We start from the raw sequence: 22,199 nt of genomic DNA, 5'->3' as shown, positions 1-22,199 counted from the left end.
AAGCTCATTCTTTTGTGGAGGGGAAAACTGAGGAAATTAATCTTTGAAATTTTCCATATCAGGTCAAAGTCGATCAGAGATTTTAAAGAAAATATATTTTATGAAGTCTGCTCTTCTCTCTCGATGCTGAATTTCTTGGAGTTCATTAAATTGACTAAGCATTTACGGCCATCAGACCATTTTTCCAACCCGTTCATAAAGCTCTCAGGGTCCCATAAACATTCAGCATATGCCATTTTAATGCAGCCTCCAGGTTAATCAGTGCACAGTCAATGGGATAGTGTAATAGGTGGCATGAAAACAGGGAAAAAGGAAAGAAAACAAAGCAGTAGTTTTTAAAGGACTTTCTGCCACAAAAATGTGCTTACATATACATATATTTCTCTTATAAGGTGTCTTCTGTTTGTTTAAGTGGTTTAGTTTTAAGGAAAGCAAGACAAAACAAAATACTTCTCAGTTGTCATTTTACTTTTATAAATATCATTTTTGAAATTTAAAAAAAATATAAATGCTTTAAATTGTATATATACTTACTTACATAGTGTGCATGTGTCCAGATATTGATGCCCCAGCTGGATGAAGATAAATGTGGACCCAGGTGGGGAGCTGTTTTTATGAAAGGAGTTGTTGAGGAAGGCAGGGGAGTTTAGATAACAGCGGGAGAGAATCAAAGAGCCAGCGATGGCAAATCCTCAACACTGATCTTTGTCTCTTCTGCCTCTCACACTCACTACCTTTTCCCCACGTACAACAGCCTATGAAACCTGCCCAGGGTTTTTTATCACACAATGAATCTGAATATTCCTTCAAAACACAGTATAAGAGAATCTTGCTTAAATATTTTTGGATCCAAAGGTGTACGTTTATTGTTTACGTGGGTCCTCTTTTCACCAACAGATTTTAAGTGGCACAACTTGGGGGGACACGAGGAAGTTGTACTCTCTGCCTATCTCCTCATAGGGATCAGCAGAAAGGAACACAGTTACTCAGGGCACACGATTCATCAACCTCTATATTTCATATACATTAACATCAATCGTAGCAACTGGTCAGGGAGGTAGTTTAATATTCCTTTGACAATAAAGCAATTGGGCATCAATGGCTTTTCCTTTCCACATAAACTAATTAAAGTTGCGTCCATTTCTATCTGTCACTATTTTGGAGCATTTTTCTTGGGCATTTAGCCACCAGTTTTGCTCTACAGGGGGTAGAGCAAAATGTCAAATGTGGTGTGTTTTCCAGGGAGTTCAGTTGAACGATCCTGGATTAAATTCAAGAGTAAAAATGAAGAACAGCAACGTATTTCTAGAAGGGGTCTCCATATTTGATTTTATTTTGTATTTTCTCAACCAGTTTTGGTTGAGAAGGTCTGCCTTGCCCCTAAATTAACACATCTAGTCTCCCAGATTTTCCTGCAAATTCTTATTTTGCATGTTTTAGTTGCTAATCTATGCGGAATTTACGTTTGTGTGTGCTGCAAGGTAAGGGCTCAATTTTCTTGTATCTCCCGTGAGCAGCCAATTATGGCACCATTGAGTAACTAAGTACTCATTTCCCACTGAACTGAAATACCGATTTTAACACATATTAACTTCTTGTACATAACAGGAAACATTTCTGCTGTATCTATTATATACCTTCTAGTTATAGTCTCTTCTTATATTAATATTTTATTGATTTGATCACAGAGATTTTTTTAACGTTTTTATTGGCGTATAATTGCTTTACACTGGTGTGTGAGTCTCTGCTTTATAACAAAGTGAAGCAGTTATACCTATACATATGTTCCCATATCTCTTTCCTCTTGCGTCTCCCTCCTTCCCACCCTCCCTATCTCTCCCCTCTAGGTGGTCACAAAGCACCGAGCTGATCTCCCTGTGCTATGGGGCTGCTTCCCACAAGCTATCTATTTTAGGTTTGGTAGTGTATATATGTCCATGCCACTCCCTCACTTCGTCCCAGCTTACCCTTCCCCCTCCCCATATCCTCAAGTCCATTCTCTAGTAGGTCTGTGTCTTTATTCCTATCTTGCCCCTAGGTTCTTCATGACCTTTTTTTTTTTTTTTCTTAGATTCCATATATATGTGTTAGCATACAGTATTTGTTTTTCTCTTTCTGACTTACTTCACTCTGTATGACAGACTCTAGGTCCATCCACCTCACTACAAATAACTCCATTTCGTTTCTTTTTATGACTGAGTAATATTCCATTGCATATATGTGCCACATCTTCTTTATCCATTCATCTGTTTATGGACACTTAGGTGCTTCCATGTCCTGGCTGTTGTAAATAGAGCTGCAATGAATATTTTGGTACATGTCTCTTTTTGAATTATGGTTTTCTCAGGGTATATGCCCAGTAGTGGGATTGCTGGGTCATATGGTAGTTCTATTTTTAGTTTTTTAAGGAACCTCCATACTGTTCTCCATAGTGGCTGTATCAATTTACATTCCCACCAACAGTGTATGAGGGTTCCCTTTTCTCCACACCCTCTCCAGCATTTATTGTTTGTAGATTTTTTGATGATGGCCATTCTGACCCATGTGAGGTGATACCTCATTGTAGTTTTGATTTGCATTTCTCTAATGATTAATGATGTTGAGCATTCTTTCATGTGTTTGTTGGCAATCTGTATATCTTCTTTGAAGAAATGTCTGTTTAGGTCTTCTGCCCATTTTTGGATTGGGTTGTTTGTTTTTTTGATATTGAGCTGCCTGAGCGGCTTGTAAATTTTGGAGATTAATCCTTTGTCAGTTGCTTCATTTGCAAATATTTTCTCCCATTCTGAGGGTTGTCTTTTGGTCTTGTTTATGGTTTCCTTTGCTGTGCAAAAGCTTTGAAGTTTCATTAGGTCCCATTTGTTTATTTTTGTTTTTATTTCCATTTCTCTAGGAGCTGGGTCAAAAAGGATCTTGCTGTGATTTATGTCATAGAGTGTTCTGCCTATGTTTTCCTCTAAGAGTTTGATAGTGTCTAGCCTTACATTAGGTCTTTAATCCATTTTGAGTTTATTTTTGTGTATGGTGTTAGGGAGTGTTCTAATTTCATTCTTTTACATGTAGCTGTCCAGTTTTCCCAGCACCGTGTATTGAAGAGGCTGGCTTTTCTCCATTGTATATTCTTGCCTCCTTTATCAAAGATAAGGTGACCATATGTGCGTGGGGTTATCTCTTATCACAGAGAATTTTTTTTTCTTTTTTTGCCTTTTGTAATTTTTTTTTTACATCTTTATTGGAGTATAATTGCTTTACAATGGTGTGTTAGTTTCTGCTTTGTAACAAAGTGAAGCAGTTATACATATACATATGTTCCCATATCTCTTTCCTCTTGCATCTCCCTCCCTCCCACCCTCCCTCTCCCACCCCTCCAGGCAGTCACAAAGCACCGAGCTGATCTCCCTGTGCTATGCGGCTGCTTACAATGTCCATGCCTCCCTCGCGCTTTGTCACAGCTTACTATCACAGAGATTTTTAACATGTTAGTTACATCTAAGGAAAACAAGTAAATATTTAAATTTAAAGAAACATTTTTCTATATTTTTCTCTCCATATCAGATATAAACATTGGTTGATTTGGTATAGCTTATGTATTCTTCAGTGATTCCACACATGGAAAAGTCAATAACTAAACTCATTTTTTACAAACCAATGCCAATCAGAACATTAGTTTCAAAAAAATAGAATACCCAAGCTAGGTACCTGGCAATACCTTAAATACAAAAGTATTTAAGGTAGATACAAGTCTCTCTGCTTTCAACCCCAGACCCTACTTTATGATTCTAATCTACACTTTGAGTCCTAAGAACTAAGATTCTAATACAGCATAAGTACTAATGCTCTGACAATAATTCTGTCCCACATTAAACTGAGATACTGCTTCCTCAGGCATCATATTTCCTAAAACAGTGGGCCTGAAGAAACCCAAGCCTCAGAAAACCCCCTGCTCTCCTGTAGCAATATATTCCAGATGGAAATGCGTGACAAGTTCTAGAATTATGCTCTGCCTGGGAGAGATAAGTCGGTTCAGTCAAATTTCCACATTCATGTAGTTAGAAAATTGTCATCAAAGCAATTAAATGGTAATTGGTTTGATCTAAAGTACTATGTGTTTCAAACACTTTGTTATAAGCCTACATAAACTTTGATAATATTGTCTCTATTTTCACAATTTAGGCATGCAGTGTTTCAAAAGGGGAAATTTTCCAGCCTGATGCCCAAATTAAATTCTTCTTCAACACAAAGTTCTTACATCCTGCTTGTCAGAACAATCAGAAGTATACCACATACAAATTAGACAGAATTGCAGAGCTCACCCACTTCTTCCTTCATAGTGTAGAATTTTAAAAACGGTAATAATGATACTAATGTGCATGTATATACACATATACATATATATCTGTGTGTTAGCATCCTACCTTGTTCTGAAGTGGAGCGACGGCATTAAACAAAGTTATAGAAAATAAAGCAAGAGAGCGTAAATTGGAAATAAATGAGAAAGAAAAAAAAAACTTAGGAATCAAGCAAATACAAAACTTCATGTCACAAATTTGTAGTCACGTGGTACCAATGGACAATAAATGTGCACTAAGATTTCTTGAAAATAATACTACTACTTCATATCTGTAGTACTTTTATGTAGATTATCTCACTAATGGCCTTGTGCCTGCAATGCAGGTGAGATAATCCACTATTCAAATGTAGATTCTAACATGCAGGACATTATGGGGCATAAAGCTTTAAGCCTCACAAAATAGAGTGTATGCCATGAACAGCCCTCAGATTTTTCTTAAAGAGTGCTGTGGAAGCATCATGTTTTAGGAACCAAAGGGAATATACAGAAAATCATAATGACTTACTGAATGCTTGCTATATTCTAGGCACTTTTCATCTAAATAATTTATTACTGATGAGGATCTAAGCCAGTTATCAATGGACTTATTTGGACTATGAGAAAACTAAAGACTGCCAAAATGAAAGAGCTCACACAAGATTGCACAGCTAGAAAGAATTACCTTTAGAGCCCAGCACCAATACTCCTTCCACTGCTGTGTCAACCTCAGAATAGTCAAGTTAATGGCTTGTTTAGACTTGGGGTCACCATGAACTACTAGCAATCCAAAGTCTAAGTTCAAACAGGCTGTTAATTAAATATAAAGTCCCTTATAATTGTGTCTATTGTTTGGATACAATGGATTGTCTATTCTAAGCTTATTTTATACTTGGGTTTAATTTTCTAATCCAATTACTTTAGTATGCTTAGTAAACATTTTACTTAAAAGGACATGGAATGAATGTCTATAGTAATAATGATAATAACTATAGTTTAGAGTCCTTTCCAACATTGACATTCTATAATTACATGTCCCTGAATATTATAAAACAGTTTACATAAATCTCAACACAACTATTAGGTGTGTTTTGTATATTTCATACAAATTTCAGGTTTTCAGATCAAACCATAATTAAAGTGAGGTTTTTTCTAAAATGCATTCAAGTCTCCTGATGTTCATTTGCCTGACAACAAAGGAGAATAAGAATTTCCAAAGTAAATTTTTGTAATTGGTATCTAAATAACTCCAAAACTATAACAGATAACTTTCTCTACCTCAGTGACCAAAGCCATCCAACATATAATAAACAAGCAACCATTGAATTATTATTTTTGGCAAAATAACTAAAAAGAACTTAAGGAAGGTTTAGGTTTTGTTGATAGGTTTTTTAAAATCCATGAGTAAAAAAGTTAATGAAAGTAATCAAATGAGTCAAGAACGTACATATATTGAGGTAGATTAAAGTAAATATCACATCAAAAACATAGTACAGAATGTTCTAAAGGAAAAGAAGAATTACTATGCAAACGAGACAGGCAAAACTCTTGGGGTAAAATAAGGGAAAGTTATATTACAAAATATCTGTATTTCATAATGAAAAGAAGTTATGAGATCAATTAATTCTGCCCTCTAATAACTGTAGAGTAGATAATTAATATTCTGCTGGAAATGAAACTGGAAGTGTTTGGTCCTGAATTTGAGCTACTGTGTCTCACATCCTAAATACAAGTCCTCAAATCTCACTCCATGTTGAGAAATCATAAAAGTTAGAATAAAATATTTCCCTTTGACAAATACATTTAAACATCCATCTGTCACCAAAGCAAGCAAAACTACATTTGAAAATTAAGCATGACACACAGAACTCTTACTCATGGAACCTTCTGTAAAACTCCACCTCCTAGTGGAGATGGCCATGTTAGAGTCTCCCATGAACATTGGCTCTCAGGGTGAGGCAGGCACTCAGAGAAATCATCAAGGAGCAACACTCAAAGGAATTAGAGGTTATCTTAGACCAAAGCCCTCATGGTAGAGTTGAGGACACCGGAACTGTAGAGTTTAAGTGACTCATCCCAGGTTACATAATCACCAAGTACAGAGCCTGAACCCATATATCTCAATTTCAACTCTGGTCTTCTTTCCACACTGGCCTTCTGAGTTCTGGTTCAGTGGAAACAGCTCCAGACTACAAATCACAAATTGTTGCCAACTTTACTTTGATCATCAGGAGTGAAGAATATAATTCTAGAGATAAGGTAAGACACAGCCACACTCACAGTCATGTTCACTATATTGGCTTCTATTGCTGTTGTAAGAAATTACCACAAACTGAGTGGTTTAAGTCACAAATTTATTATCATACAGTTCTGTAGGTTAGAAGTCCAACACAGGTCTCACTGGGCTAAAAGCAAGGTGTCAGCAGGGCTGCATAACTTTCTGGAGTTTCTAGGGGACAGTCTGTTTTCTTGCCCTTTCCAGCCCTTAGAGATTGTCTCCATGTATTGGCTCGTGGTCCCCTTCTCCATTTCCAAAGCCCACAACACTGCATCTCTCTGGCCATTCTTCCATGGTCACATCTCCCTCTTATTCTGACCATAGCAAGGAATGATTCTCTATGTTTGATTCTTGTGATTAGACTGGTCCCATCTGAATAATCCAGAATAATTTCCCGTGGAGGAAGGGGAAAACTTGTTACTAGTCCATCCCCAGGGAGAGTTTTAATTTTAAATCAGAGGTCTTGAGAACCTTTCAGATGTCATATTTAACATTGACTGAGGGTCCTTTGATCTTCAATCCAGAAGCCTCTACTCCTGGGCCTCCATGATTCCCTGACCTTTACTTTCATCTCTCTACTCTCTAGCACTTACAGAAACCAAATAATTATATCCAGTTGAAATTCAACAAAATCAGTAGATTCCAAGAATGTAGAATCTCAAGGGGAATTCACAGATGGTGTAATTCAATCCTCTTTCCTCTCCCTGATTTTTCAAATAAACAAACTGTGACCAGAAGTTTAAAGTCCTTTCTAGAGGGCATTCTGTTGACAAGAGTGCCAGAGTTTGAACCCAGGTATGGGGCAGGGTTCTTTGTAAAGCATGATGCTTTTATCAGTCAGTCCTCCAAAGCTTTTGGATTTTATAATAATGTCTTTATCTTTGTTTCAGTCAAGCATCCTTTGGCTACAAGAAACAGAAATTGCTCAAACTAAGTCAGGTTAAAAGGATGAGGGGCTCTCACAAATCTAGGGCATGGCAGACACTTCCCAGCATTATGGGAACCTGGGAGGGAGGGCCTGAAAACCTTCCGGCTCTTGTGAGGCTAATGGTCCCTCCCTCTGATCCCCTCTAATGCCCTCTGAGTATCCCTACATCGGCTTCCTTCACTTACTCATACTCCAGTCAAGCACATGGTACAAGGTCACCACCTCCAATCTCCTCAACCCCAACTGTCTGCTTCCTTTTGTGCCCCTTATTTCTAAGTTTTACAAAGTGAAATCTGATCAGAGCAGATCAGCTATATTTGGGCATAGCTTTTTCCTCTAGGAACACACAGGAGTCCAGTGGTCACTTCTGGTTCAGTGGCCACATCTGCTTGGTTAAGCTACAGAGGAAAGATGGATACAACAGGAATATTGATTTATATTCCTAGAACAACTTTTACTTGACACATTTTTCCCTTTTAGATTTGGAGACCAAATCTTCTTCAAAGATTAGTTTCTGCATTTGCCCAAATTTACATTTGTATGCTGAAAGACTGAGTAGGCTCAATTCACTGCAGCCTAGTAAGACGAACCCTCAGGTCAGAGACAAGGAACCAGTGGATTACCCGGCCCTCAGGGCCAGAGACTAGAGGATGCCCTGAGAAGATTAAATATTTAGTACTCCTTCAAACCACAAATATATAAATCCCTTTGAACCTTTGTTTAGTCAGATAAAAAGAACCGGATTTTTCTGCTAATAAAAATTTTATGTTCTCTGTTCATGTTCAAAATAAGGGATTTATTACATGCATTTACTTTATGTGCTTCTGAGCCAGTCAGCATCTTAGTAGGCATTTGAAAGGGTTTAACTTTAGATAATAAAACAAGTCAGTCTTCTTGGGAAATAGCCTTATGCCACATATTATTTGGTTTCAGAGTAGCAGCTGACTATGCCTGACAACTTTGGAAGAGGAAACTCTCTTGTCTCTTGGTAGAGTGGCTTGGAATTGTTCCATGAAGTTTGCACAGATTTTTAACAGAGATGGAGACGTATGGGTGAAAAGTGTTTAAATTTCTACTAGGGGCACTGTCTCTATTCGCTGGATCAAGACAACTGGTATTTCATCAATCATGTAAGTAGCAGTGGAAACTTGAGTTAACTGATACCATGTTTCTAATTTATTTTAGTGAACTTTTTTAACACCTCTTTATCTGGCTCTTGTTCAGATTGCTAATGACTTGAGCCTCTGAAATCTCTAAGTTTCCTGACTATAATCAGACCCATACTTTCTTAAGTGTTATATGACAAAAAAAATACAAATACAAGAAATGCTTTTCAGAAAGGTACTTGTCTATGAAAAGGAGCGTTGGTACTCCAATTCATGGATATCATTAATTTTAAAAAGCTAAAGCAGGACTTCCCTGGTGGCGCAGTGGTTAAGAATCCGGCTGCCAATGCAGGGGACACAGGTTCGATCCCTGGTCCTGGAAGATCCCACATGCCGCGGAGCAACTAAGCCCGTGCGCCACAACTACTGTGCCTGCGCCCTAGAGCCAGCAAGCCACAACTACTGAGCCCGCGTGCTGCAACTACTGAAGCCCACACACCTGGAGCCCATGCTCTGCAACAAGAGAAGCCACCGCAGTGAGAAGCCCGCGTACCGCAACAAAGAGTAGCCCCCGCTCGCTGCAACTAGAGAAAGCCCACGTGCAGCAACGAAGACCCAATGCAGCCAAAAATAAATAAATTAATTAAATACATTAATTTTAAAAATAAATAAATAAATAAACATAAAAAGATAAAGCAAATACTCTCCCCCAAGAACACGGAAACAAATGTCTTGAGTTGTTTTTTGCCTTGCACAAATCAATAAAGAATCCCTTAAGGACTCCAGACAACAGTCTAACTTTAAGTTCTCAGTCTCATAGAACAACTATTTTAATTAAATACAGAGATTCCCCCACCAACTTCAATCCTCAATTATTTAAGACTTTTTTTAAAAGGCATTAAAATGGCTTTAATAAAGATACTGACAAACTCATGACCATGGAGAGCAGAAAATGAGTTTCCAATGAAAGCGATGGTTATTGCTGCTATTTTAATAAATGAGGTACTATAATTAGGAAGGTCTGGGCGCTGCCCTCATGCTGTTTAAATTAATCCATAAAATTCTACATGTGCAGCTTGTTCCACACTCACCCTGAAAAAATGTGACTGCAGAAGGCAACGAAAAGTCCATATGTCTACTGCTAGTAAGGAAGGCTCACTCGGGAACACTTTGTAAAGGCCTGGGATGTGCACAGTTAAGGTTAAGGTCCGTAAATTGAGATAAAAAGAAACATCATAGATGCTGCTCCATAAACCTGAGTGTTCAAACATCTCTCTGCATCTTACAACTGTGGAAAGAAAATAAAAGGGAAAATTTATGCACAATAATGACTCTCCCAGGAGAATTTCCTTTCCTGTTCCCTCTTAATGAATCTGATAAGGAAATGCATGGGACCAGAAGTATAAAAGCTACATGAAGTAACTAATATCACTTTTTATTTTTAAATCCAAACTTAAAAAAAAAGGACTATAATTAGCTGCAGGAAAAATTCTTTGTATCCAAAGTAATATTAATGGGTAAATAAATAGAATATGCTGTTTTTTAATAAATGTTCCCCCCCAAATTATTTCAACCAGATAGGAAAAAATCCTATTGAAAAGAAATTAATGTGGAAGAAATTCAATCTTGTTCCAACAAGCACACATCAAAAGTTGGCATTCTGTAATCCTTAGGCAAAACTAACATTCCATTAAGTATCAGAGATGCAAGCATTTTTCCAGATAAATGAATTCCATTTCTAGTCTATTACTTTGAAAAGGCTGACAACTTAGTTAAGTATATGGCACACCCTCATCCAACACTCTCCAAGCCACAACATCCTGGAAGAATCATATCAGTTCTCCTTTCTAACATCTATAATTAATAAAAAAGATATGAATTTTCTCTATATATTTCCAAGTCATAACAACAGACTACAATAACTTCGTAGGGAGTATTTGAAGGTTCTAAAACAAAATCTGAGTGAATAACAGAGGGAAAGACATACCATATTGATAAATGGGAAAATTTACTACCATTAAAGGGGCAATTTTATCTCAAAATAAAATACAAATTTAAGAAAATTCCAATTAGAATCCCAATGTGGTGTTATTTGGAAGAGATTAAAATAACTATATATTTCATGTGAATAAAATGTGTATGAATGAATTAATAAATGAAAACTGCCAAGAAGTGTTTAAAAGAAAAAAGGAAGGTTAAGGGGTAAGAGACTTATTAGAGAAATGTGGCCCACTAGATATTAAAACTGACTTTAAAATTGCTATCACCAAAACAATATTTTATTGACATGAAAATAGACAAGTAGACAAATGGAATTAAGTAGAAAGCCCAAAGAAATCTTAATATATGAAAAGAGTGACATTTCAGTTTTTAATGGATGGATTATTTAATGGCATTGGCAGAACCACAATCCAACTAGAAAAAATGTCATGCCATTTACATGAATAAATTTCAGATGGGTTAAAGATCTAATTGTGTGTGGGTGTGTGTCTTAAGTTTTTTTTAATTTTATTTTGGTAAGAACACTTAACATGAGACATTAATAGATTTTTAAGTGTACACTATGGTACTGCAAACTATAAGCACAGTGGTGCCCCTAGATTTTATTCATCATCAAATCTCTAGAGCTTGTTCATCTTCCATAACAGAAATTTCACACACTTTGATTAGTGACTCTCCATTTCCCCCTCCTCCCAGCCCCTGGCAACTACCATCCTCTTCTATGAGTTTGGCTGTTTTAAATACCTCGTATAAGTGCAATCATGCAGTATTTGTCCTTCTGTGGCTGGCTTATTTAATGGAGCATAATGTTCTCAAGGTGACCCATGTTTTCACATATTGCAGGATCTAATTTTATATACATATAACACAGGATACGTATAGACCTTCATCAGAAAGATAGGAAATCCAGAATTCCCCAGAAGAGAAGACTGGCAAATTTGACTTCTTTAAAATGTAAAATGGGACTTCCCTGGTGGTCCAGTTGTTGAGACTTCGCCTTCCGACGCAGGGGGTGTGAGTTTGATCCCTGGTTGGGGAGCTAAGATCCCACATGCCTCGCAGGCAAAAAACCAAAAAACATAAAAGAGAAGCAATAAATTCAGTATAAACTTAAAAAAAATTTTTTTTAATGTAAAATGCCTCTTTGATAAAGATTGTGTTTCCTCAGAGAAGACATTTGCAGCCCTTGTAATTAACCGTTGGTAAATATCTGTAGACGAAGAGCCCCTCAATCTGCCCATCAGAAAAATGGGCAAAGGATAACTGACAGAAGCAGAATAGAAAATTTGAATAGCTAATAAGCATATAAAATGAGCTCAAGTTCATTGGTTGTCTTCAAAATGCAAAGAAAAAAAAAATGACAACAATGAGAGGCTATTTTTTACTCACCAGATGGGCAAATATTAGCACTCACTAATGCCTGGTATCGGCAGGGGCTCTTATATACTGGTGATGAGAATATGAGTAAATATATTTCCAGCAAGTTATTTGGCATATCTATTAAAACTACAAATGTGTGTAACCTTTGATCCAGCAATTCCATATCTAACGTTACATTCACAGAAATAAGACCACCAATACCTAAAGATGAATGTTCATGAATGCTTTCTGCAGCACTGTTTGTAGTAGTAAAAACTGTTAACCTCCATCTCCATCAGTAGAGGAAGAGCGGGATAAATTAACATAAAATCACACTTAGAGGATCCATAGAATATTGCTATTGAAAAGAGTAGGTTTATCGATATGTAGTTACCTGAAAATATATCCATCATATACTCTTCACGTAAAAAAAAAAAATTACCAAACAATGTGTATAGTATAATTGTGAAATTTTAAAAACTCTTTGTGTCTGGGAATATTTGTAGATAAACAGGAAAAAAAAAGCATGGAATGACACATACCAAATGGCTAACATTAAATTCAAAGAGTAGGAAGAGAGACTCTGTAGATGAGAAAGAGAAAGGAGAAGGCTAATATTTCATTTGCTAGCTTATTACCTGAGGAATTTAAAGATACAAATACATTGTAAGGCAATATGTTGCCATTGTTCACGGATACTTTTTTCGCCTAAACTCCACCTGCTCCTTTGGCCTACGCATGTTCCCACTGCTGTCATCTGGCCTTCAAAACAGGTGGCTCACGGATAAACTGACTGATCTAAGAATTCATGTGAGACATAAAGCATTTTATTTACTAAAACATTGCCCAAAATGACCTAACAGAGGCTCTCCAATAATTATAGTGAAAAGGAAATTTCAACCTAATTTTCCCTGTGAGTAGTAAACAAAGAGGGGAAGAAAAGTAAGCCAGACCTCTGATATCTTACCTCTTAGAAATTGTGTGAAACACTCTGTGGTCTGAGCTTTCTTTTTTTAATAAAAATTTGGGCCTAGGAGGAACGTATCTCAAACCAGCTCAGTTATTTATCCAATTATTCTCTGAAAGCTTATCCATTGACACATGAGTATTTTTGTACGCAAATACTCATAAAGTTTTACTTTCTGAAGAATGGGAACAATTTTTAAGCACTTTTGTAATAATAAAAAAGTTACTAACATTTTTAGAAAGCTTACTTTGTATCAGGCGCTGTGCTAAGCGCTTCATATACATATTTTATCCCACTATGACAACAATTCCATTAGGTAGATATTACTATACACTCTGTTTTACAAATGAAGAAGCTGAGGTTAGGGACTGTATGTAATCTACACAAAGGTACGCAGCCAGGAATTGGCTTGGCCATTAGGGAAGCCACTCTGCCTCCCTATAGAATATCAGAGGCTCCTACAGAGTAAAAGAGGTTTCCCTCAGAATGTTCTAAGGGCTGGTGAAACAGGTCAGCCAGGGGTCCCCTCGTAGACAGGACCATAGGTGTTCCCAAAGATCCATTCATTCTTAGGGTGGTTCAAGGACAATGAACCGTCAGCCAATGAGCTTTGACTTCATTATCTAAATCCTACAGCAACAGGGCTGTGATAAGTGAGCAGGTAAACACTCTAAGAATAGGAACAGTAAAAATCCCATAGGACACTGGGAATATGAGGCATCAACAGACCTTGGATCTGCACAGCAGTGCCACTCACTTTGCATCCACTCCCCAGGAACAAACCAGCAACAGACACATTTAGAGGCTGTTTGCAGTGGTGAGAGATATTACCCTACATACCAGCACAACAGGATGGGGAAAGAGCCAGCACCATGCGGCTCTGAGCAGACCAACATGCAGCAGGACTGTGAGGTGGACAAGAACTCCCATCCGATGGGGAAGATGCAGAGAAATGTTTCACTGTAACTGCTATATTTACCCTGTTTTTAAAAACATGCACCATCCTTGCAGAAACTTCCCTAGATCTGACCTATATTTTCCCACACAAAGAACTTTGGAGAACTCTACCTCATCTTTCAGTTTTGGGGGGAATAGCCTTTAAGGAGAGCTCATTCTATTTAGAATGTGAGGGTCAAATATGACATTAAGGTATATAGAGCCATAGGTAAAGTGAACTCCATAAACTTACAGAACAGAATCGTAGGGCAACAAGATTTAACCAGCTTGTATTCACTTAACTTTGCAGATACACAAAACTAGGTACCTACTGGAAATACAAGGTTGACCTTCCAGTTTTTTATTGCCTGCAGGGATTTTCTGATGAATTAATTTCAATCTATGGAAGACAAGCTAAAAAGTATTATGGCATGGTATCAGAGAGATTAAAGGATTGAAGAGGTTTGCTGTAGTCAGTCTAGATACCAACAAGAGACAGATGGTATGCTCAAATAAAGAAAATATGAAAACTTTAAGAAAGGATTGTTGACAGAGGTGTGGGTAGGGTATAGGGAAACCCCAAGGGCCTCAGGAGTAGTCGTTCTAGTTACCACTCCTGTGCCTGAAGAGGGAAGGGGAGGCAAGTTACCAAGAGAGCTGTGTGGAGAAGACCATCTTAGAAGAGCTGTGACCCTCAGCTGAGGCAAAAAATCAGCAAGTTGAGAACCCACAGGAAGGGGTGCCTCCCCATGGGACAAATCCAACTCATAACCAGAGAGCAAGAGACATTACTGATGTAATCCCCAAAGGTCAGCCTGCTTGCCATACAGCAGGGTGGAGAATAAGAAAGAGTGACTGAAGCGACAAAAGGAAGATACCCAGGACAGCATCTGTCTTTCCACTCAACGCCTGTAGCAGGCTAGGCTGCTGACAGTTTAAAACTAAGAAGAACACAGTATATTTTGGCGTAGTCCATGGAACAGAAACATCTCATTCAGAGCACAAACTGAATGGCACAAACATGCCTTAGGCAGTTTGGTCAGAGGACAGGGGCTCCTTCACTGCAAGAACAAAAAGATCATTAATTTTAGACTTGGCTTCTCCTATTCCATTTGTAGAACCAAAATATACTACAAGCATACGTATCCACAGTATCAGTATCTGTATCAATACAGTATCAAGCTGTAACCACATTTCTTTAGCTGCTTTCATTACAGCACCTGACATAGAGAGAAAATTAACTGGGAAGAGACAGAAAGCAAGGAAGATGAATGTTCTTAAGTTTATTACAGGCCACATGCACATATTTTAAACATTACTTGTTTCCAGCAAGTCAAAGGTCAAAGCTACCTGTAGGAATTGTGATGGTCTCCACTTGAGCCAATAATCATTCCATGTGTCCAGGAAAGTTCATTTTTCAGTGTATGCTACTGGCAAATTATCAGAATTGTATGAAGCGCTTGGACTCCCTTCCCTCTCATTGGAATATTTCAAGAGTAATTTCAGCTGATGTCCAGGATTCATGACCAGAAGATGATATGTCACTATAAGATTTTAACATATGGTAAGTTCAGATGTTAACCTAAGAGTGTCACATCCATTAATACCTCTATAATGAAAAGTATGCCAGAATATCTTTTTTTTTTAATTAATTAATTTATTTATGGCTGTGTTGGGTCTTCGTTTCTGTGCGAGGGCTTTCTCTAGTTGTGGCAAGTGGGGGCCACTCCTCATCGCGGTGCGCAGGCCTCTCACTATTGCAGCCTCTCTTGCTGCAGAGCACAGGCTCCAGACGCCGCGCAGGCTCAGTAATTGTGGCTCACGGGGCTAGTTGCTCCGCGGCATGTGGGATCTTCCCAGACCAGGGCTTGAACCCATGTCCCCTGCATTGGCAGGCAGATTCTCAACCACTGCACCACCAGGGAAGCCCCAGAATATCTTTTATTTTGCCTGCTTGGTGGGTTTGTAACATTTAGATAGATAGATAATAGATAGATGGATAGATAGATAGATAGATAATAGATTCTTTACTCTCCTTTTCTATATATTTTTTCAATTTAGAAAAATAAAACTTGGCTCATTTCTTATGCAAAATGGATCAAACTTCCATCTAGGAATTTCAGAGAAAAGTTCTCTTTCAGTAGTCAATTACTTTGGTTTAAAAAAAGAAAATTGTTGGTCAGAGAAGGGTTCGTTCCCAAGGTCTCTCCAAGCATCCCTCCTGCTTGTTGTGAGATGGACTCCTAGTCTCTAGGGCCCAGTTTATGAAAGAGAGTGGGCTGATGGAGAACTCCAGGCCCAGAGGGTTTCATAGTGAATTCTACTAAACATTTAAGGAACAAGTAATAATAATTTGACAAAATCTCTTCCAGAACATAAGAGGAGGGAACACTTCTCCATTCATATTGTGAAGCCAGCCTCGCCCTGATACCAAAATAGCCAGAGACATGACAGGAAAACCATGAACAAAGCTATGAACTCTCATGAACACAGACCAAGGGTCAGCAAACTGCAGTCTGTGGGCGGGCAGGCTGTAAATAAAGCTTTATTGGAACACAGCCACATCCATTCATTTGCTATGACAGAGCTGAACAGTCGCAGATGCAACAGAAAATACGCGGTCCGAAAGTCAACGATGTTTACTATACGACCGTTCACAAAGTTTGCCAACCCCTGACGCAAAATTCTTCAACAAAAGAGCAGCAAAGTTGAGTTGAGAAATATGTGAAAGCATAAAATACCTCGGGACCAAGGGCAAGGCAGGGTGGGGTAGATTCCAGAGCCAAAGGGGTGAGGAGGGCCTCTATGCATGGGCACAGGGCCAGCAGCCCAAGCAGACAGAGAGTGTCTGCAAAGTGAGCTCGGGGACCCAAGTAAAATGAGAAGGCATCCATGCTGCCGGCAGCAATGGCAGTAGGACAATAATTCCCTACACAGGGGATGTAGACAATATGGAAGCATGCAGAGAACAATCTTCCTGCACCGGAACTAAAAATCCCGAAAGTCCTAAAAGAATCATGAGGGTATGTCAGAAGGTAAAAGATGCCAGTTTAAAGGGCCTCCTACCTGCCCAACTGTGGACAATTATGATATTAATGGATTATAATTTATTGAATAAAAATAGGTATGGATGAGTTCATACTTATAAAGAAAGAAAGAAGCTGTTCTTTACGGTTAGAAGGCCAACTAATAAGTGTGGAAGGAACAGCTAAATTATAAAAACTTAACCTTTTGGCAGCCATCCTAGTAATAATTAATTCAGGCAAGAAACACCCATGGATGTTCAAACCAGAGGCACTGGCGTGTTGGAGTCAGTGGTTAAATCTTCAGGAACTTTGTGAATCCGTTGTTAAAATTATTAAAACGTAAATTATTTGAATGTGCAATTAACTCAGTTACGTATAAATAAAGGTAGCAAGCGCTCAAACCTCACCCCTTGGGCGCAAAGACCTCTCCCCAGGCCACGGCAGCCCTGAGGACAAGCTCATCTGCTTCAGCCCTGCCTGCTGCGTGGAGGCCCCTTCATCTGACTCAGGCTACACCGTCCCGTCCTGCCTCCCTCTCTCCTCACTTCCTTTGGCAGAAGTAAAATTGTCACCTGCAGGTCTAGACTTCTATATTAACAGGTCAGCGATGCCGGAGACAAGAAGCTTTCCTTCCCAATAGTTCGAGCAAATGTTCCAGCCTGCCACGGACTGGCTTGATTCGGGTCACACAGCCACCCCTCGATCAGTCCCTGTGGTAGGGGAGGCGCTAAGGACCTGGATGGGATATGCTGACTGTAGAGGCCAGGTCCAGGTGCCTGACCCTGGAACCAAGGAGCTGGGCCAGCCCCTCTGGGACCCCGTGGGCTGCGGACGCCGGGGAGGTTGATTCTCTGAAGGAAAACTGAGAGCTAGAACCAGAAGAAAGAAGAATAGAAGCGGGGCAGGCAAGAAAACCCTGCAGGTACCCACATCTACGGGAAACAAAGTACCCACATCTACGGGAAACAAAGTGGACCCATCAGGCAAGGGAGAGAGCAGCCCTTCAGGGAACTAGAAGGCACGAATTTCGTGGGAAACAGGGAAGAGAGTCATAAAGGGGGAAGGACGCAAAAGTGTTCTATTCAGCAAACATCAAAAAACAGTATAAAAAGAAAAAAGGCTTTGTATCCAGCAATCGTTAGTAACACTGTGAGGGCTACTGGAGCAGAGTCGGGGAGGGGGTGTTAGTCATAGTTGAATAGTTCACAGAACGATGGTTTAAGTTGATAGTGAGGAGGTGGAAGCAAAAGGCAGAGACTCATCTTTCCAGAAGTTTCTCTGACAAAGGACAGAACGAGATTCAGTGTGTAACCCTAACCCCGACCATCTAACCCTAACCCTAACCCTAACATGATTTTTCTGAAGGGGAAAACCTGAATATATTTACAGGCAGACAGGAGGAAATGCATAAATTGTGCCACGTTTGAGAACACTGGAAGTGTACTGAGATAAAGGAGTAGATAGCTAGTGGGCTACTATTTGAGCTGTGCTCCAAATGATGTCACTTTCATACTGTCTAAGAAATGATCCTTTGCTATAAACTAAAAATTTGTGAAGACCAGAAGGTATCTTACTTCTTCAGTTTACCAAAAAAGGCTGACACAGTGCCTCTGAATAAATTAACAATATAAAACATGTTTTAAGTGTGCTCTGTTGAATTAGAGCGCTCAAAATGAACAAATTGCACTTGGAAAGCCTCAGATTTCAAATCTTCGATACCAAGCAAACAGAAGCAGGCAAAACAAAACAAAACCCGGCCAAAGCTGCGAAATTCCCCAGAGGGAGACGTGTCCAAGTAGTTTAGCCTTACACTGGAATATCAAACATCTATAAGTCATTCAATTTCCCGGAGAATATTTGCTCAGTATTTATTTTAAAAATATTTGATTGCCTACTATGTGTTTAATAATAACACACGTCTATAATGTGGGTTTCCATTAGTGTAGATTGAGAAGCTGTTTTGTTTGACTGTTTTCCAGATAACTTCTCTGAGTTTTTCAGTATAATCTAAAAATATCAGTCACGGGGACAGCCCTCCAGTTTGGAAATCTTGATGCATTCTCGAATGAGAACACACTGTGCCTTGGGCAGGAACTGAATCTCTTTGCTCTTTTCTCCTTCCTTGAGAGTAAGCCTGGTTTAGAAGAATAATCTGCCCGTTTGAACAGTGAACATAGCTGCCTGCTTGAGAGAGTTCTTAAGTCCACATCTGCATAATCCTAATGAAAAATGAGAATGAGGAACGAGTGAAGAAAAGTCCCTTAATAACGATATAATACCTCTGTCCATATCTGTAGGATTTGAGTTTCCATTCAGTCAGAATTGGCTAGGAAATTCAAATGTGTCTTCAGCGCAGCAAAGGACACAAAACAGATGCATGATGAGAAGGAGTTTTTGCTCTTCTGGTTCCCTGACTCTATGCAAACAAATATGTTGACAGGTCATCTAACAGTAATTTTATAAGCAAGTTCTGTTTCCCTCGGAATTAAGCAAAGTAGTCATACCCTAGGCAAGAAAGGAGCTCTTTTTTCTTTTTTTATAACATCCTTATTGGAATATAATTGCTTTACAATGGTGTGTTAATTTCTGCTTTATAACAAAGTGAATCAGCTATACATATACATATGTTCCCATATCACCTCCCTCTTGTGTCTCCCTCCCTCCCAACCTCCCTATCCCACCCCTCTAGGTGGTCACAAAGCACCGAGCTGATCTCCCTGTGCCATGTGGCTGCTTCCCACTAGCTATCTATTTTACATTTGGTAGTGTATATATGAGAGAGTGGCATGGACATATATACACTACCAAAGAAAGAACCTCTTAAGTAACACGGTGCCCCGGGTCTGGTTCTCCCCGCTCTGGCTCACGGCTGCCTCTCTGTTTGTCAGCCAGTGACTGGAGGGGAGAATTCCAGAGTGACTCTGAGACCCAGCCATGCCAGGGGAAAGCCTGGATTAAATAAATTAAACAAATCCAGGCACTTCTGATCATGTCACACTCGGAGTGAATATCTCCCTCCCCGTCTCTCCATCACCTCCACACTCATCCTCAAGATAAAAGTTGGCCTTCTCAGCTTGATTGCAAGGCCCTTTCTCCACCATCTGGTTCCCATTTCCCTCTCCCGACATATCCCTGTGCCCACCCGGTCTCCCTTCCCCCTCCACGCTCCTTCACACCTTTTTAAAAGTGGCTTCATCTGCCAGAAATGCCTTTCCTCTAGGAAACAAAAATTGCTTAGTTATATTGCAATGTTCTTGTCTGAGAAAATAGTAAAATCCCAAAGGTAGTGCCTCACTGGTACCTCTTGCCACCTACAAAATGAGCCTATGTTTCAGTCTAAAGTTTTACTTTTGGTCTTTTCTAGGGAAGCCTAAACTCTGTTTTTGGTAATCCACTTTGAATTGATAAATCATTAGAATTCTAATGGAAACAAGAATAACACTGATGAAAGCTCAAGAGAAATACTCACCATCATATATATGATAGGTGCAATTTGACTTTCACCTTAACGGTATGGACTGGACTCTATTGTGTATTATATTTGCAGCCACTATTGCTGGCTACCTTTGCTCACAGCTGAAATGCTGAAGGACTTAAGGGTGTCAACAAAAATTTTTAAGTAAAAAGTCATTTGAAAATCATAATTAAAGCCCATCATTTAAAAGGTCTTTGGAAACAATAATTTAAGCTTCCAAGGGCCTTGGGGATTCAAGAAGTTAATTTCAGATCAACTCTCATGACTATGATGTATCATTTCTATAAAAGCTATAGTACCAGAATAACTGGATATTATAGTCTACAATTTCATAGAGCTATGTATTCTAGTGTTTTATGGAGATAAAGAGTCACTAGGAGTTTCTTATAATCTGTGATAAATATCAAGAGGGAATATCTTAATGATATTCATCAGAATTTAGAGAATTGGTCACCAGTCTCCTCTTTGGTGTTTCTCCCGTATACTTTTCTTCCCTACAGCCCCAGGTTTTGATGGCTTCTACACTAAAAATTAGGCCTTCTATTGCTTTTCCCAAGATAATTTCTTGGTGTTTTTGGATCTCAGGAACATGAGTTATGGATAAGGCAACAAGGAAAAAGAAGATGACCACAGAATTAAGTGCCGTGAATAACGACAGTGTACATGCCAAAAAGATGACATACTAATAGAATGAGACATTTAGGTCTTGCTCTGATGTGCCAAAGCCGAATTGATTCAAGCTGCTCTTGGAATAAGGATTCCTTGGAACCTTCATGTGCAAATGATGCTGGCTGGGTAAAAAAATACCCCAAATAAAATCAAACAAAACTGATAAAAGCTGGAAGAACTTCCAAAAGGTATCCATATAGCATTAATGTAGTAGGGAGTGTTCCTTGGCTTCGGAAGCTGATTCTTACACCTAGAAAAGCTATTCCCATCACAGGCATCAATTAAATGATTGCTCTCGCTTTTAATAAGAATGTCTATGCTCATTTCAATGGACCTTTCCTTTCTTATGATGAGTGAAAAACAATGAGCAAAATCAAGTGGTGGTTGTTATTCCATTTGTTCTTATTTTCAAAATGTATTAAATTACGTTAGACAGCTATCCTTGAGCCTTTTCAAAAAATCATTCATTCCAATATCATACGAATATAGTATTTTTGTGAGTCATCACCTTCAGCATTTCTTCTGGAAAAATTACTTCCAAATTAAATATTCAATGAAAACTCCTCAGAATATCACTGAGGTCGTTTTCTTTTCTCCTACATTTAGTCAAGGAACGAACATAATGAAGCCATTCCTCTTCATCTGCTCATTTGTTGAGGAAAATTTAGCTCTCGGTCCCTCTCGCTCTCTGTCTCTTTACAGATATATTTCTTCTCTCCATCAATTTCATCATTTGTTTTCCTCTGCTTACTTTTCCTCCGTAATCTCTTACTCATCCCCACATTCAACATTTCAGTAGCTCACCTTCTGCTACAGTTCAACAGCACATTAGGACCCTCCAGGAGAGAGGAACTCTGTAAGCTGAATGAATAACTCTGGTTTTATTTAAAATTTATGTGGTTTTTCAATAAAATATAAATTTAAACCCTCCAATTTTGTATTTTCTAAGACCTGGGAATGGAAAAGTATGTTAAAAAAGAACTCATTGGGAGTGGCAAGCGGAACCTGACAAAGTCTAGGAACTGAATGAATGAAGACACTGGCCCTAGAAGGACACCTAGAAGGATCTAAAACTAGAGTCCAGGGGATGCCCACATCTGCAGGCTGCAGCTCCGCACACGTGCTGT

The sequence above is a fragment of the Aethalodelphis obliquidens genome, unplaced genomic scaffold, assembly GCF_003676395.1.
Source record: "Aethalodelphis obliquidens isolate GAN/ISIS:26980383/991018 unplaced genomic scaffold, ASM367639v1 scaffold3, whole genome shotgun sequence".
In the NCBI taxonomy this organism is placed as follows: domain Eukaryota; kingdom Metazoa; phylum Chordata; class Mammalia; order Artiodactyla; family Delphinidae; genus Aethalodelphis; species Aethalodelphis obliquidens.
The sequence above is the reverse complement of the archived record's forward strand: the minus strand, read 5'-3'. Positions refer to the sequence as shown.